This window comes from Galeopterus variegatus, unplaced genomic scaffold (assembly GCF_000696425.1).
Source record: "Galeopterus variegatus unplaced genomic scaffold, G_variegatus-3.0.2 Scaffold5328, whole genome shotgun sequence".
Classification (NCBI taxonomy): domain Eukaryota; kingdom Metazoa; phylum Chordata; class Mammalia; order Dermoptera; family Cynocephalidae; genus Galeopterus; species Galeopterus variegatus.
The window spans coordinates 87803-91178 of NW_007731439.1; the positions used below are offsets into that span (position 1 = coordinate 87803).

The 3376-nt window shown below is 59.5% G+C and overlaps 1 protein-coding gene across 1 annotated transcript in view; it reads right to left on the reverse strand.

Moving 5' to 3' along the window:
• Positions 1–3149, reverse strand: part of FAM222A (family with sequence similarity 222, member A) — a 66639-nt gene extending 63490 nt beyond the window's left edge. Inside the window, exon 1 of the mRNA XM_008589253.1 lies at positions 2956–3149. The gene's annotated coding sequence lies outside the window, so the exon portion shown is untranslated. The remainder of the gene's footprint in view (positions 1–2955) is intronic.
• Positions 3150–3376: the final 227 nt, after the last annotated feature.

The window sequence follows — 3376 nt, forward strand, 5'->3', positions numbered from 1 at the left end:
GGGGGGGGGGGGGGGGCCAACCTTGAGAGAGGAGACTGCCCAGAGAACTGTGAAGGCCTCCCCAACCTTGACTGGAAGGGATGTCCAGGGTTAACATCCCTGTCAAGGGAGCACTTGCTAGATCCTCTGCCTTTCTTAAACCTCCCCCATCCACCTAAGGCTCCAGGACAAAGCCACCCCAGGGCCACCCCCTCCCCATGACAGAGCTGGCCCGTACATTAAGGGCCACTCCCACTGCCTGGAACATTCTTCTCACTCTTCTGCCTGGTGCATCCCTATTTGTCCTTTGCAAGATTCACATGGCACCCCTCCTGTAGATCCCTTCCCAATCCACATCTACCAAAGTTGCCCCTGCCTTGTCTGTACCCCTGCCTTTCCCACCAGCTCAGTGCCTCTCAAGAGGGTCCCTGGGATGATTGAGGAGAGTCTCACCACCCACCAAACAAGCCCAGAGAGGCAGATGACAAGGAGCCTAGGGCCAGCTCTCTCAACCTTTCCTGGCAGGCGGATTTCACACCACACCTTCCTTCCCCCAGCGGTGGAGAAAGGGGTCCCTAGAGTGGGTGAGAGGAGCAGGCTGACCACAAGGCCAGAGTAGAAGCTACTACTTTGCTCAACACTGTCTTGTAGGTAATGGGGAACCAGGATTCAACCCTGGGTTTCGGTGTGGACAAGGCATCTTGGTGGGATCAAACTCCTTCCATAGCTGATAGCCCCTGACTTTTGCAGGGACACCTGTCCAACAGGTAGAGGTGCCACCCCTCTACCTATGGAACGGAGTGGGAAGACCTGGGGATTCTGGAGACAGGGCAATTCAGGGCCAAACCTCTGCAGCTGCCTGGCTGAGCACTTATAGTCCACCACTTCCTCTGTTTGAGCCTCAGTTTCTCACCTGTAAAATGGGCCACAGCACATGAGCCCCTCCAAGAAATAACTGAGCTCCTGTAAAATGCCTGGCACATAGGGAGACGCCGGGTAAGCTGGCACTCCCTCCTGCTCGTCGTCTGGCGCTGCCTGCCAAGCCCAGGGAGCCAAGGGAAGGGAACAGAAGGAATTGCCCAATTCTGACAGCCTTTCCCTACGCCTTGGCTGTGGAAGTGTAAATACTCGACGGAGAGCCTCCAACTGCCTGTGTTTGTGGATCTCTGGCGCGCACTCCAAGTTTGTTTCTAAACTGGGATGCTTTGAGAGGCAGTGCAAACAGCCCTTCTGCCCACCTCCCCCAGATCTCCCCCAATCTGCTGTTGCTCCTCTGTCCCTGGAGACTTGTATGTTTAACAACACCATTTCAGCTGGAAATACCATCTCCCTGCCAAGCCCCCAAAAGCAGTTTCACTGATATTTATTGACCTGTTAATCTAGCTAGAGAGCCTGTTAGAAGAACAGGAAAAACACCTGCTGCATAGACTGGGGGCCTGGCTTCTCATAATGACCCCCATACACACTCTTCTCTGTCTCACCTGCCCTGTGCCACTGAAGCAATGACACAGTTTTCAAACCTTTTCCTAGAAATGTGATCACAGCAGTTTCATCCACATCCGACATTGGCAGTAATTGCTGGAAGGGACTTGGGAGAATCACAGTACTGGCAGCAGGATGCCTGCTGGGGGATCCTCTGGGTCTCTGCAGTGAACAGGGCCGGTGCTGGGGTGTGGTGGGGAAAAGAGAGCTGGTGCCTGATGTGCATCAAAACTGGCCCCAGGCAAAGACACACTTGATTCAGGCCTTTCACTTGGCACTGATGGACCTGACTTGCCCTCCATTCACTTGACGAGCACCACACTGTGCTTGTCAAAATCATCTTAAACACCTGAAAGGAGAATGGGGCAGGCAGGAGTTTGGGCTTGGCCAAGGCCCCTCACCTTGGGGTTGAACAACGGGATACCCTGGACTTGGAGGAGCAGCAGGCAGCAGCTCCTATGCACCTTCCCTGGCTGGAGGTGGGACACCCACGTTCTCCTGAGCAGAAGTAGCCTGTGTGAAGGCTGGGGGCCCACGTCTCTCTGGGGACCTTGGGAACTTCAGCCTACTGGCTGGATATATGGTGGGATTCAGGGAGGTATTCTCTTGAGGACCCCTTTTGAAAGCAGAAAGCTGCTCTGTCTGGGAATCTTGCGCCCTCAGGCACTTGCCAGGCTACATGGGCAAAGCTCTGAACACCTGTCCTTGCGGGGAGGAGCATCACAGGGACAGCTGGCACTGCCTCTCTCCCTCAACTCACAGGGCGCTGGGGATTTAGGTCAGAGGACTGCAGTGGGGGTTGGAGGGAGTCTGCCTTCACCCCTCCATTACCCAAAGGCATTCAGCCCCGCCCCTGGTTACCACGACTCCGCCCCCTCCGGCCTTGGGTCAAGGCAAGGTCCGTCGCCACGGCAACCCCGGTGACGTCAGATGCCAGGCAGTGACGTCACGCCACGGCCACGCTGGGGAACCCGCCGTCCTTGTGAATTATTTGTGGGAACGCAGGCTGGAAGGGCGACCCTGCTAGGGTCTAGCCCCGGAGGGCACAATCCTCAAACGCGGCCACCTGTGTGGCTGGGACCACCACATCCCCCTCTGAGCCGATGTCCCTTGAAGATCTCACAGGCTGCTAGGGAGACCCTCAACGACGTCCCATCCTGGGTGCCCCCCAGCCTCTCCAAGACGCGGGAGTTCTCGGGGAATTTTCGGAGGACGGAGCTGCTACCTTTGTCTGTTAGCTTTACAGGTGGGGTGACCTTTCCTCTCCGGCATCTGCCCCGCCCAAGGCTCCACGGCATCCTCACAACAGGCCCCCACCCTCCACTCTGGCCGGCTGGCCAGTCCGAACAAGTTGTGGGAGGAAAAAGGCGGACAAGGGGCACCGCTGCTTCAGGATGCCTAACAGGCTAGAGCCCCTTTAGGTCCAATCCGGCCTGCCCGGACGCCAGGGGGTGCCCCCAGCTCCAGCCCGGAACCCCGCCCCGCGCAACTCACCGGATCAGCCAGGCCGTCGAAGGGCACCAGGTCTCAGCGGCCACAACGTTCCGCTCGGGGGGTCGCAGCCATGCAGGGGTGGCAGAGGCTGCCTGAGGAAGACTCCCTCGGGGCCGATGCTTCTCTCCGAGTGGGAAGGGTCGCTATAGGTGACGGCGATCCGGGCTCCGGCCCGCGCCGTCCGAAGTCTGGGGGGTTTCTCCGCTCAGCGGAGGTCGCGCCCGCCCCGGACCCGTGCTGCGTGGGCGCTCAGACGGCGCATCCTCTCCGGGGCCTGTGCTCGCTGCGTCCGGCGGGCGGCGCTGCGCCTCCCCTAGGGGCCCCGCTCACGGCTGCAGCTCGGCCCGCGCCGCTCCCAGGGCGCCCTCTCCTCCCGCGCTGGGAGCCCGGCGGCCGCGGCCCCTCTCGCCAGTCCCAGCTG